Genomic DNA, 15,352 nt, shown 5'->3' on the forward strand with positions numbered 1-15,352 from the left:
CCAGAGGTCGCAGTGCCACACCAAAGTCGGCAACGCTCATCGATGCCACAAACATCAGCGAGGTGTCACTGCAATCCGCAGTGACAAATGGGAGAGGCTACAGACACTGCCTCTCTGTCTGAGATGCGGCACCCTCACACGGAGGTCAACATAGAGCCAGCTGTGGAAGCACTGTGCCCAACTTCGTGACCTCCACTCAAGCAGTCAACTGTTCAAATAGGACTAAAACGCTATTCAAGTAACAGATGGCAATGTAGTTCAGCGTTGCACTACAGAAGAAGAGTTTGTGTTCGTACGCATCAAGGGATGCTTTAATGCTCAAAGACAGTTGTAAATATTCTAGCATTTCTGTGGCAAACGACCGTGTGAAGGTAAGTAAATTTTTTTATCATTCATCTAATAAATTGAACTAATATTTCATAATTTGTAGTTCAATAAGCCATGTCCTAGAACAATCAAAGAACCCACAGTTATGGCCAGATGATTGTAGTTTCGTCTGGTAATAACGTGAAATACGTAAATACTATGTGTTTGATGATGCACAGTTGCCGTACACTTCACCAAATCAGCACCGATTTTATCACCGTTACTCCCCTTCAAATTTAAAAACACTAATTCCTGCACCAAACTTTACCTCATCAAATGAGATCAATGAGACGCACCACAATGCTTCTACTTCGTCGCTGTGATTTTAGCGTCTAGTAGGACTCCAGACATGTACCTGTAAACAAAGAAAAATTTAATTATGTGCCGTTATTTTCACGATGATAATTTACACTTTATGACCATCCCCCATATAAGAAGTAGCATCTACATCTACATCTACATTTATACTCGGCAAGTCACCCAACGGTGTGTGGCGGAGGGCACTTTACGTGCCACTGTCATTACCTCCCTTTCCTGTTCCAGTCGCGTATGGTTCGCGGGAAGACATGTCTGAAAGCCTCCATGCGCGCTCTAATCTCTCTAATTTTACATTCGTGATCTCCTCGGGAGGTATAAGTAGGGGGATGCAATATATTCGATACCTCATCCAGAAACGCACCCTCTCGAAACCTGGCGAGCAAGCTACACCGCGATGCAGAGCGCCTCTCTTGCAGAGTCTGCCACTTGAGTTTGGTTCAAATGGTTCAAATGGCTCTGAGCACTATGGGACTCAACATCTTAGGTCGTAAGTCCCCTAGAACTTAGAACTACTTAAACCTAACTAACCTAAGGACATCACACACACCCATGCCCGAGGCAGGATTCGAACCTGCGACCGTAGCAGTCCCGCGGTTCCGAACTGCAGCGCCAGGACCGCTAGACCACCGTGGCCGGCCCACTTGAGTTTGTTAAACATCTCCGTAACGCTATCACGGTTACCAAATAACGCTGTGACGAAACGCGCCGCTCTTCTTTGGATCTTCTCTATCTCCTCCGTCAACCCGATCTGGTACGGATCCCACACTGATGAGCAATACTCAAGTATAGGTCGAACGAGTGTTTTGTAAGCCACCTCCTTTGTTGATGGACTACATTTTCTAAGGACTCTCCAAATGAATCTCAACCTGGTACCCGCCTTACCAACAATTAATTTTACATGATCATTCCACTTCAAATCGTTCCGCACGCATACTCCCAGATATTTTACAGAAGTAACTGCTACCAGTGTTTGTTCCGCTATCATATAATCATACAATAAAGGATCCTTCTTTCTATGTATTCGCAATACATTACATTTGTCTATGTTAAGAGTCAGTTGCCACTCCCTGCACCAAGTGCCTATCCGCTGCAGATCTTCCTGCATTTCGCTACAATCTTCTAATGCTGCAACTTCTCTGTATACTACAGCATCATCCGCGAAAAGCCGCATGGAACTTCCGACACTATCTACTAGGTCCTCCAAATACTTTGTGAATGGGTTCAGGAGATGGTGAGATGTGAACTGGGATTTATGGGTAGCATAATTTGGTCGGATGAAGCCCAATTCAAACTCAATGAAACTGTCAATAGGCACAATTGTGTGTACTGGGCTGAAGATAATCCTCACATTACAGTTGAAAAGGCTGTGAATTTGCCTGGTATATATGTGTGGTGTGGCTTGTCTGTAAGGGGACTCATTCGGCCTTTCCGCCTTGAAGGTACTGTTACTGGAGAAACGTACCTAACAATGCTTGCTGACTCCATATTCCCTGCCATTCGTGCATTATTAGGTAATGATGAGTTTTATTTCCAACAAGATGGCGCCCCGCCGCACTATCATAGGGACGTACGAGCATACTTGGATCATAATGTGCCAGGCCAGTGGATAGGACGCAGGGGACCAATCGAGTTTCCTGCACGCTCTCCAGACCTCACGCCGCTGGATTTCTTCTTATGGGGCACAGTAAAAGATGGGGTGTACAAACGTAAACCACATAACCTGGACACTCTTTGGAATGAGATTCAGGCGGTGTGCGCAGAAATCTCATTGGACAATTTGGTACGATGTATGGAATCAGTGATGACTCGTACTCAGAAATGTATTGATGCTGAAGGCCACCAGTTTGAACATTAATCACATTTGCAAAGTACATATATTTTTCCAGTTGGACATTAAGCTTTCCATTTCCAGCAATTTAACATTGTTGAACGGGAAATAAATTTTCTATGACGCTTCAAAGTGTGTATACATTTTTTTGACGCACCATATATATATATATATATATATATACCTCATCTTTTACTGTGCCCCATAAGAAGAAATCCAGCGGCGTGAGGTCTGGAGAGCGTGCAGGAAACTCGATTGGTCCCCTGTGTCCTATCCACTGGCCTGGAACATTATGATCCAAGTATGCTCGTACGTCCCTATGATAGTGCGGCGGGGCGCCATCTTGTTGGAAATAAAACTCATCATTACCGTATAAAGCACGAATGGCAGGAAATATGTAGTCAGCAAGCACTGTTAGGTACGTTTCTCCAGTAACAGTACCTTCAAGGCGGAAAGGCCGAATGAGTCCCCTTACAGACAAGCCACACCACACATATATACCAGGCAAATTCACAGCCTTTTCAACTGTAATGTGAGGATTATCTTCAGCCCAGTACACACAATTGTGCCTATTGACAGTCCCATTGAGTTTGAATTGGGCTTCATCCGACCAAATTATGCTACCCATAAATCCCAGTTCACGTCTCACCATCTCCTGAACACATTCACAAAATTCTAACCTTCGATCTGGATCGTCGTCACTTAGCTGTAGCACCAGCCTTGGAATGTACACACGAAACTTGCCTTTCGTAAGAATGTGTAGCACACTACTAGCACTTACATTACTCTCATATGCCACTTGCCTTCAAGATTTTTGAGGCGAACGCTGAAACAGTTCCAAGACCGCAGTTGTGGAATCATCACTTGTAGCTGTACGAGGTCGCCCTGATAGACCTTTATGCACATCACACACTGTTCCACGAATTTCAAATTTGTCTCGTAGACGTGTAATTGTTAACCTTGAAGGTGGTTCTGTACCATACTCACTTCTCCACTGTCTTCGAACTGCAGCTACATTCTCAAAGTTCCAGTACCATTTAATTATCTGCTTTTGCGCTTCAAGGCTCAAACGCACGTCCGCCATGTTGCAGTTACTTCCTTGCCACTGCTGCCACCTGTTGAAGAAACATAACATCACTTTCTCACAGATATTTAACCTTGTAGAACGGGAAATAAATTGTCTATGACAGTTCAAAGTGTGTATAGATTTTTTTGACGCACCCTGTATATTACCAAAATATGTAGCTGCCTTCGTTGTATTTAACCACGTTTTTGTACAGTTTCATATCTAGATTCTGAACTGCCAAATGCCATGGCAGGTACAAACTTCACAGAAACTGAAGGGCACTTACAACGAACAACAGCGTTGTTCATCAGTAGCACAATGGTGCTGACAACATACGCACTGACAAAACTAATTTCACGCTTTCTTATGAACAATTTCTTTTAATCTCTGTAACAATGTTACAACTAACCCTCTGAAAAAAATGAATAAATGGAAAACGATTTTTCAATTTAATCCCCATTATATGAAAGACATTCTTCTAATATATGATACGAAGCATAACTACCAGTTATCTACAAACCGTACATTATACTGCTACAAACTCGAAGAATTTGATGAATAAGCAAAATCAAAAGATTCTGAAGGAACTGAATAATTACACTATTCACTCACAGTCAGATTGCTGCTTTTCTTTCGTAACTACTTAGTCTCTGGGGCTTTGCACTTTCCTACAGCCATTTAATATGATAATGATATTTTATATTAACGCAATGTTTATTACAAAGATATATCAGACCCAGAAATGTCGATCTGGAACCACAATTTATTGGAAGAAGACAGTGCATTTATCCAGTGGAACCCAAAAGTAATTACGGTACTAGGACTCTTTAAGCAGCAAAAAGAATGGAATGGAATAAAATGAGTCAACATTTGGGCAAAGTACTTGGATCTTTTTATACGACGGATACAGATTTCTGAACTCAGTAATGGTTCAGTTACCCGTATCGGAATAACACAATGATTAACATTACAGGATATGGAATGTGGGAAAGTTGTCACGTGCATTTATACGTGCGCCGTCATCATGCAGGATTGTGTTCTGTTTCCAGGAGTATAATAGTCTTAGCACTTCCTCAATCAATTTCACATCCAGCTTCACACATTGCGTACAAGAAACATATCTCACAGATAAATAAAGCGCATAAGAGGAAATTCCGACAATTGTGTTTCAGACTGCAGTTGTCGCCCCATGTGACTGCTGCCAGCTGAGTCAGCAGAGCAATATGGTAACTGTGCACAGGACACAAGATGTGACCAACTCTGCTCTGATCTGTTTACGATATTTTTTCATTTATTTAATCTGATCTAGTTGCATGAAATGTGTTCATAGCTGCGAATAAGAGCAACTATCAGCTGTACAAGGCAATGACGACAGTGAAAATTTGTGTCGTCCCAGGACTCGAAACCGGATTTCCCGCTTCCGCGAGAGGTCGTCTTACCGCTTTGGCTATCCATGCACGACTCGCGCCCAGGCCCGAACTTCCATATGTCGTCGTTCCTCCGCCACATCGTACGCATATTATGCAACTCCCGTACATGGGAGGACATTTTAATTGATAGTCGCTTCTTCGTATCGGCGAATAAATACGATGTCTACATCTACATGTGTACTCTGCAAACCACCGTGAGGTGCATGGCAGAGGCTACCTCCCATTGTGCGACTTACTAGGGTTTCTTCCCATTCCATTCACGTTTGGGGCAGGCATGGGGTACACAGATTTTTTACGCCTCTGTTGCGGAGAAACCCATCGTATCATCTACATCTATACTCTGCAAACGACTGTGAGGTGCATGGCAAATGGTACGTCCCATTCTACCAGTTATTTGCATTTTTCCCATTCTTTTCAGGTAGAGAGTGCACGAAGAATGGTTGTTTGAATGCCTCTGTGCGTGCAGTAATTGTTCTAATCTTATCTTCACGATCCCTATGTGAGCGGTGCGTAGGGGGTTGTAGGATATTCCTAGAGTAGTCATTTAAAGTCAGTTCTTGAAACTTTGTTAATAGATTTTATCGGGGTAGTTCACGTCTATCTTCAAGAGTCTTGCAGTTCTATTCCTTACAATGTCTCTGTGACACTCTCCCACGGATTAAAAAAAACCTGTCACCATTCTTGCTGCCGTTCTGTGTATACATTCGATATACCCCGTTAGCCGATAAGATACTGGTCCCGCACACTTGAGAAGTATTCTAGAATCGGTCGGCCGAGTGATTTATAATCAATTTCCTTTTTAGGTCGATTGTACTTGCCCAGTAGTCTACTAATAATCCAAAGTCTTCCACCTGCTTTACTCATGACTGAACCTATGCGATGATTCCATCTTATATACCTATAAAGCGCCTGCGTTTTTAAAAACGATGCAATGTTCCTTCGGAAACGCATGCATCTCCGATGGAACATTTCTACATCTGCATCTACATGGATACTCTACAAATCACATTTAAGTGTCTGGCAAAGGGTTCATCGAACCATCTTCATAATTCACTATTATTCCAATCTCGTATAGTGCGCGGAAAGAATGACCACCTATATCTTTCCGTTTGAGCTCTGATTTCCCTTATTTTATCGTGGTGATCGCCCCTCCCTATGTAGGTCGGTGTCAACAAAATATTTTCGCATTCGGAGGAGAAAGTTGGTGATTGGAATTTTGAGAGAAGACTCCACTGCAACGAAAAACGCCTTTCTTTTAATAATGTCTAGCACAAATCCTGTATCATATATGTGACACTCTCTCCCATATTTCGCGATAATACAAAACGTGCTGTCTTTCTTTAAAATTTTTCGACGTCCTCCGTTAGTCCTATCTGGTAAGGATCCCATAGCGCGCAGCAGTATTCTAAAAGAGGAGGGACAAGTATAGTCTCCTTAGTAGGTCTGTTACATTTTCTAGGTGTCCTGCCAATAAAACGCAGTCTTTGGTTAGCCTTCCTCACAACATTTTCTGTGTATTACTTCCAATTTAAGTTGTTCGTAATTGTAATACCTAGGTATTTAGTTGAATTTACGGCTTTCATAATCGACTGATTTATCGTGTAACCGAAGTTTAACGAGTTCCTTTTAGCACTCATGCGGATGACCTCACACTTTTCGTTATTTAGGGTCAACTGCCACTTTTCGCACCATTCAGACATTTTTTATAAATGGTTTTGCAGTTTGTTTTGATCTTCTGATGACTTTATTAGTCGGTAAACGGCAGCGTCATCTGCAAACAAGCGAAGACGGCTGCTCAGATTGTCTCCCAAATCGTCTACATAGGTAAGGAACAGCAAAGGGTCTATAACACTACCTTGGGGAACGCCAGAAATCACTTCTGTTTTACTCGATGACTTTCCGTCAATTACTACGAACTGTGATCTTTCTGACAGGAAATCACAAATCCAGTCACATAACTGAGACGATATTCCATAAGCACGCAATTTTACTACGAGCCGCTTATGTGGTACAGTGACAAAAGCCTTCCGGAAATCCAGAAATACGGAATCGATCTGAAACCCCTTATCAATAGCACTCAACACTTCATGTGAATAAAGAGCTAGTTTTGTTTCACAGGAACTATGTTTTCTAAACCCATGTTGACTGTATGTCAATAGACCGTTTTCTTCGAGGTAATTCATAATGTTCGAACACAGTATATGTTTCAGATTCCTGCTTCTTGTCGACGTTAAAGATATGGGCCTGTAATTTAGTGGGTTACTCCTACTACCTTTCTTGAAAATTGGTGTGACCTGCGCAACTTTCCCATCTTTGGGTACGAATCTTTCGAGCGAGCGATTGTATATGATTGTTAAGTATGGAGAAATGGTGTCAGTATACTTCGAAAGGAACCTAATTGGTCTAGAGTCTGGACCAGAAGCTTTTATTACGCGATTTAAGTTGCTTCAGTACTCCGAGGATATCTACTTCCAAGCTACTCTTGTTGGCAGCTCTTCTTGTGCCGAATTCTGGAATGTTTACTTCGTCTCTTTTGGTGAAGGAATTTAGAAAGACTGTGTTTAGTAACTCTGCTTTCGCAGCAGAGTCATCGATAGTATTTCAATTGCTATCGCTCACTGAAGACATTGACTGCGCCTTGCCGCTAGCATACTTTACATACGACGAGAATCTCTTTGGATTTCCTGCCAGGTTTCAAGACAAAGTTTTGTTGGAAATCTTGACTGTTACATTGTCTTCCACAGTCCATCTGCTTTAGTACTAGGAGTATTGGTCTGAGCTACTGAGATTATCAGCTTTGCATGAAAATGTTTTGTATTTACTGAGTGTTGAAACTTACTGCTCACAAGAACAGATGCTCCTGAGATTTTTAATAACATGCAAACGTGTTACTAGGAGATTTGCTATCTGTAGCACACACTGAAGAGTTTGTAATGTAGGTACAAAAATCTTTATATACTTTCCATAAAATACTTCTGTTTTGTTTTTGTATACTCTTTGAAGTTGTAAAATGGTGTACCAGTGTTTCAGCTATTGCTGGAAGTGATCTGCGTGATACTACAAAGACAAAGATGCATTGCTCCAGTAATATTACACAGCACGTGAAGGGCAGTTGCAAGAGGGTACATCATTTTACAACATGATAAGAACTGCGACCGGCAAGCATTTGACTAAACTTGACTCAGGCCATAAAAGTCTACTAACATTCAATTATTATATAATTTCTCTGAAGTAATCTACTTTCATCAGAAAAGTATACGAATTTTGTACATAATATTTACGTAGAGAGCCTCAAGTGAAACAGACATGACAACAATCAATACATGAATTCAAATTCATATATATAAGAAAAATATTTTTTTGCGATTTTCTATCTGTAATGTCTTGCTAATGAAATTTAACCTCTAAACGAATAACTGAAATGGCATTACGCACCTGATACCTACAAAAGTTGAACTGGTATTTTATCAACAGTTAACGAAACTTTGTGGCTCTCCACACAACAATCAAAGCTTACAACTAAATAACAGAATCCTTAATTTCACATTTTGTGAGCACCTGGGTGCCAAAAGCTGCGACATGAAAAACGATCTTCTTCTAATTCCTGGAAGACTTCAGCTATGAGCCCTGTCTTTGAGCCGCCACTCCCAAGACAAAATTCCTTGCTTAGATTAGGATGTGACTGGATAGGAGCAGTAAGAAAATGCTGTTTTACACCTTGAGATTCAATTTGTGCTTGGTGTTCAAGTTCCTCTGGACGTTTTTACCCGTCAGTGCAGAGGGATGTCGAGAAGCCAACATGTTGAGATTAATAGAACGTTTACAGAAATTTGAGAAGACCTAAGAATGAACGAACCATTTTGACCAATGAACAGAAAAATATCGAACTGTTTCTATTTTATCTGGGTCTGGGTGGATACTTAATGCAATAACAAAATTCCAGAGGAACTTGGCTTGTATTCCTCTGAATTCTGATTTTTCTGAATTATTCAGTAATCTATTCTACACTTCATTATGACTTTCCAAATTACTTCCTAGTATCAATAGTTATCAACATAAGCATTAATTATTATTCTAAATCATGATACTATTTAATTCTCTAACAATGGTACCTGAAGCCATAGTCTGAAAAGCAACTTACAAAATTGTAGCAAGAGCAATAACACATAAGTGCAGTGTACTTTCGACATGAGATCCGCAGTTCAGTCTGCTAGTAACCTCCTTCAAATCTGTGAACAACAGAACATTGAATCCATGAAATTTCTGTAATAACTCATCTAACGTTAAGGGTCTATTAGTTTATGGTAAGATAATAGTAGGATAATAACGTTTATTTATCGAGAATCCAATACAAGTCTTCTTGAGTCACTTTTCTTAAGCACTAATAATTAATGGACTTTTATATAAGACAACAGTGTGCTCAGTGACACAGTGTTGTAACGTCCTTTCAGTCTTTGCTTCTACTCGCTCTTTCTATATCACTGGTATGGCATGAGGCTTAATAATAGATTTCTATGTTCCTTAACATTAAAGCGGAAAAATAAAGCTTTTATAATTCCAAAATGATCAGAAAATACAAAAAAAGTTGTCATAACACGCTGGAAAGTTGCATGTAACGGAATTTACACAAAAAATCAATATTACACCTGAAAAATCACCTGAACAAACAAGCAAACAAAAAGACTACCAGAAAAGAACCCTGTTGGGTGTCAATCATTTGTAAGTGAAATTTTGACAGTATTATACATAAAAAATCAAAAATTGCAGCTAAACTGAATACATAACCACAAATTAATAATAAGAAAATTACCGGAAAGAAATCCTGACAGGGTAAGCCAATCTCCTTTCAAAATCTATGCAGGAGTGTTCATTCAATGTTATGAAAACAATTCTACTCTGAAATATGCACCCAGACATTGACAATGAATCAGTAATACTATCTGACTTTGGAATAAGAATAGGAGATGACAAAGCTTAAACAAAGCACAAATTTGGGGGTGGAGGTTAGGGAGGCCTGGGGGAGTTACTCAAAAGTAACACAACTGAGTACTGAACTTCAACATGAACTACAAATCTCGTCCTATACAGCCTCAAAATTCCTGTAGTATGATCGTAAGCAAAGTAATCTTCCCATCTTCTCAACTCGTGATCACAAAATAATTAACTACGTCTAGTAGGATCATATGGTAACTTCATTTTAATGTAGAAGTGACGTCCTTATACAAGAAAATGTAAGGTGTGAAGATAGATATAATGAGCATTACTAAATACTTTGTCTTATAACATGAATTGGTATGACCACAAATAACTGTGTTGCCACTATATGAGTGTTAACACAGGAAGTAGTATAGTAAAAATGTGGCACCGAATCTGATTTTTGTAGTCGCAGAAAGTAAATTATGCTCATCTCTGTAGAGTGGAATTGTGAAGTAGAAACAGAAACCAGAAAAGAAATTATATTAACGAAGATCTTAATTTTGTAACGATTTGGTGAAATAATAACTTCCCTTAATGTTTTATTTAACATACGAGTAAGGTTGTAAATGGGGGTATTTAGGATTTTTGGTTTGTTTTTGTTAATTAGCAGAAGCCAGCATCATTTCTGATGTATAGAGCGCTTTCCCGTAGCTGGAATTATTTGAAAACTACACGATAAGCGAAGTTTCGATGTAGGTGGTTTAAAAGGTTGGGAAAGGGTACGGGAGTGGTGGGAGGCACAGGATGGGAGTTGGTTAGGCTGCCAACATTTTGGCCCTGTGACCCAACCGTGTGGGTCGGTCAAGTTAAGGTGGTTTTCCTGAGCAATAACATCACCTGCGACCCCGGCAAATTCCGACATTTCATGAGCCAGCAAGAACAACATTATGCGGCCTTAGTGTGGAACATAATCACCACCACAACAATACCGTCTTGATATAAGTGACAGGAGGAGTTCATCTGGAGAATTTCAACGTCACAGGATCAGCAGACGCATCAGTTGCTGCACCAAGAAGAATGCGGTAATAGGAGGCCATCTCACTTCCTGCACCATGCACGGAACCTCGCACTGTCAGGCATGGCTCCAGTCTTGCTATTGCATGGTGTCTCAGAACTAGTGCGAGTAGTCATTGCCACACAGACAAATCCTGCTGGATGCCGTTTAGGACTTGGCCACTCGGGTGCATGATGCACTGGCAACGGAGCCCAATATTGCTGCTGCAGAAACTAATGATACTGTAGCCATGGCAACAACTTCAGCTCCACGGTGATACATTTCTCCTACACTCACTGCCTCAGATGCCGACCTGCACCACTTAGTTCAGAACTTGGTCGTGCAGAGTAGCACACTCGTGGCCACAGCAGTAGCAGATCCCGCTACCGTCGAACTGGATCGTGGAACCGGCAACGCTGTACCAGGTGTTGAAGCAGTGCTCTGCCAGCGTCGTATGAGCCTATAGGTGGCTACTGGTCGAACCATTCCCGCTTCAGCAACAAGGTCACAGTGTTGGCCTCCCTACTCATGCCCAAATTCCAGCTGCAAGCAGACCTACGCACACCCTGCTGCAGTGCAGTATTCTGGCTGGCAGTGCGAAGAACCTTGTGGACACATGTTCCAATTTGTCTGTTATCTTCCAACGTACGTTAAGAGTCTGGCTGAAGGCTGAGGCACTGCCTCTGACCGCGACAAACAATTAAACCTGAAACGTCTCCTTAGGAAAATTAATGAATGACTGTGCTGATAAATCTCTACGTTATTTGATTTTCAAACAGCTGAGCGAAACTGAACGTACTCAGACTTTACTCTCTTTACTTATTCTGATCAACACTAAACTGACACACAATATTTTTAGCGCAACGCAATCTGACTTTCAAAAATCCCTACAAAAGAATGGCCCTGACTAACAATAACCTATACCTTTCATGTATCACTTACCTCACAAAAATCTTCGTTACTCGAACTACTGTAATACAGCGAGCGCCAATACTGCCAGCTAAATAAAAGATTCTGACTACTGAAGGTGCTAACTACTGATAGGCATAGTTAGCAAATGAAAGAGAACAAACAATGTATTTACCTTAATAGTGTTCAGAAGTCATAATATATATATCAGTTCATGACATCCAGTCTTACAAATTTACTCTCTCTGATGGACCCACGTCCAGATCACCCGCTCTCGAAACTCCCTCATCTCACTCCCCACATCCACCACTGCTGGCGGCTCACCTCCAACTCCGCAACGCTGCGCGCTGTTCATATCCAACTGCCCAACACTGCAATAGTGAATATTCCAACAATGCCAACCAGCCACAGACTACACACAGCATAGCCATTCATTAATTTTCCTAAGGGGACGTTTCAAACCGTAGAAACGTACGGCATACACCATATAAATTTGGACCTCAGAATGCGCCGTGCATTCGTGCGGATATTCACTGCGGCTGACTTCAATGTGCCGATCTTGGGTGCAGATTTCCTCAGACACTACAAGCTGCTATCGACGTCGCCAAGGCCCAGCTGATTGATTCAACAACGAATCTGGCGATAGCGGGACAGTGGAGGCAGGTCACTTTCTTCTGCATAAAACCAGTGAAGTCCCCTGGACCATACACAGACATGAGGGACATATTTCCGGAGGTCACTCTCCCGCCTTGTCCACCGAGGGACACTAAACATTCGACGGTCCACTACGTCATAACTACGCCCAGTAAATCCATCTCATGCCATCCATGTCAACTCATGCCCAATAGTCTCGGTCTTGTAACGGCCGCATTTGAGGCTATGTTCCGACTAAGGCATAGTTTGACCATTTGCCTTACACTTAATCCCCAGGAAAGAAAGTTTGTGACGATCATTTGGGGACTATTCTTGCCTTACATTTTAGCCACTCGTTGGCAGGCTCCGTTATATTTAGCAAAACTGAATGTGTGAAGACGTTCAGGCAGATTGCTGTGGCACCTGAAGACTTTCGGAAAATCGGCAACTGTCGTGCTGTTTGAGCTTTACGAGACCATGTATATGACTTTCACTCTTCAGAATGCTGCCCAGACCTGGCAGCATTTCCTCGACGACCTCCTGATGTACAGAAAGTCGCCCAAGGTCCACTGCCACCACATAACTACCATCTTTCGGCGCGTTATCGAGGCTGCCATTGTAATTAGCCCCTCAACGTGTATATTTCAGGTCACACAAATTGAGTTTCTAGGGCATTTAATCACCCTTAGTGGATCTACACCACTACCAGCCAAGACATAGATGGTCGTGAACATATTGTGCCCCGGTGGCGCAAAGACTTATCCCTCTACATTGGTACGATACATTTTTCAGTATTTTTTTAAGTGCTGGAGATATTCTTTGGGCAGGGGAACCTGTTGTCTGGATTTATCCTAAAAAAAAACTTACTTTTCCTACCAATGACAACAGGTATTTGACTACGTGTGGCCCGAGGTTGGAATACATCCAGCAAATAATTGAGGATGTAGGTTGCAAGTGTTAATCTTGGATGAAGAGGTTGGCACACGATAGGTGCACTAAGTGTTAGCACAATAGAGACAGAGATAAAGAAAGGCATCATGAATTACGGTCTCAATTCATTTACACATCATCTGACGTTTAATGTCCGAAGTTCCATTGGCCTCATGAGAAGTACTCTCTGCAGGCAGCCACCACAGTGATTCAGTCTCCGCAGCAACAGACAATAGTGTTTGCTTACACTTCTCGTTTATATTTTGCGTAAATTCCAAACTCAACAGCGCCCCGGTTTTGCGGAGGTCTGTTTGTACTTCCTCAATTACTCCTCTCTACTTTGTTTGTATTTCTGATACCTTATTCAGGTTGTTTACATAGTATGATGTGGACAGGGACTGTTCTTGTTATGAGAAGTCACAAGGAGAACTTCGTGCTGTCCTCAAACAGCTGGAGCCGACTGGTTTGTGGCTACTGCTCAAGGCTGTGGCGACATCAGGGCGCCCATGGCGGAAATTTTGCAGCCGTGCAGACCAATCAAGATACTTTGTTCAGTCGCATAATCTCAATGGAAGAGTGATGGGTGCATCATATGACACCGATCCAAAGCAGCGAAGCAGATAGTGAAACACGTGGATTCATGTTAATATACAGCATAATTAGCATATTAAACGTCTGTAGAATAATGCAAAGCCCTAGAGAATAAATAGTTACGAAAGAAAATGAACAATCTGACTGTGAGTAAATATTCTAATTATTTAGTTCCTTCAGAATCTATTGATTTTGGTTATTCATCAAATTCTTCCAGTTTGTAGCAGTATAATGTACAGTTTTACGTAATTGCTAGTTTTGCTTCGTTTCATGAAGATGTTGGCACAGGCGAATGTCTTTCATGTAATGGGAAATAAATGTGGAAGATTCTTTTCCCTTTATTCAATTTTTTCTGAGGATTAGTTGTGACATTATCCAGAAGAACTCGTGAAACTACACTCCTGGAAATTGAAATAAGAACACCGTGAATTCATCGTCCCAGGAAGGGGAAACTTTATTGACACATTCCTGGGGTCAGATACATCACATGATCACACTGACAGAACCACAGGCACATAGACACAGGCAACAGAGCATGCACAATGTCGGCACTAGTACAGTGTATATCCACCTTTCGCAGCAATGCAGGCTGCTATTCTCCCATGGAGACGATCGTAGAGATGCTGGATGTAGTCCTGTGGAACGGCTTGCCATGCCATTTCCACCTGGCGCCTCAGTTGGACCAGCGTTCGTGCTGGACGTGCAGACCGCGTGAGACGACGCTTCATCCAGTCCCAAACATGCTCAATGGGGGACAGATCCGGAGATCTTGCTGGCCAGGGTAGTTGACTTACACCTTCTAGAGCACGTTGGGTGGCACGGGATACATGCGGACGTGCATTGTCCTGTTGGAACAGCAAGTTCCCTTGCCGGTCTAGGAATGGTAGAACGATGGGTTCGATGACGGTTTGGATGTACCGTGCACTATTCAGTGTCCCCTCGACGATCACCAGTGGTGTACGGCCAGTGTAGGAGATCGCTCCCCACACCATGATGCCGGGTGTTGGCCCTGTGTGCCTCGGTCGTATGCAGTCCTGATTGTGGCGCTCACCTGCACGGCGCCAAACACGCATACGACCATCATTGGCACCAAGGCAGAAGCGACTCTCATCGCTGAAGACGACACGTCTCCATTCGTCCCTCCATTCACGCCTGTCGCGACACCACTGGAGGCGGGCTGCACGATGTTGGGGCGTGAGCGAAGACGGCCTAACGGTGTGCGGGACCGTAGCCCAGCTTCATGGAGACGGTTGCGAATGGTCCTCGCCGATACCCCAGGAGCAACAGTGTCCCTAATTTGCTGGGAAGTG

Source organism: Schistocerca cancellata, chromosome 1, assembly GCF_023864275.1.
Source record: "Schistocerca cancellata isolate TAMUIC-IGC-003103 chromosome 1, iqSchCanc2.1, whole genome shotgun sequence".
Taxonomy (NCBI): Eukaryota; Metazoa; Arthropoda; class Insecta; order Orthoptera; family Acrididae; genus Schistocerca; species Schistocerca cancellata.